Source organism: Siniperca chuatsi, linkage group LG2 (genome assembly GCF_020085105.1).
Source record: "Siniperca chuatsi isolate FFG_IHB_CAS linkage group LG2, ASM2008510v1, whole genome shotgun sequence".
Lineage (NCBI taxonomy): Eukaryota > Metazoa > Chordata > Actinopteri > Centrarchiformes > Sinipercidae > Siniperca > Siniperca chuatsi.
Genome location: NC_058043.1, coordinates 16,456,592 through 16,456,905, shown reverse-complemented (window position 1 = coordinate 16,456,905; position 314 = coordinate 16,456,592).

Genomic DNA, 314 nt, shown 5'->3' with positions numbered 1-314 from the left:
TTTGCTGTTTGGTTGAGCTGCCATTTGATAATTTGAGCTTATTTCAGTGTCTATAGACAAGACATTAAACAGTGCATTAATACAAAGTTAAATCATCACTTGATGGTCTGTAGAAGAGATGATGCACCTTCTTTATTAACACAAACTCTCCCCTGAGTGGCAAAAGGTCAACGTAACTTTTATTTCAGTTACTTTTCTAGCTTTGTTTTAAAGTCATTTCCAAGACTGTGATCTAACTGGACAAATCCTGTTAACCTGTTCAAGAGCCTCCTGATCCCTTCTGTGGTCGGTATAATCAACAGTCTGCTCTCCCG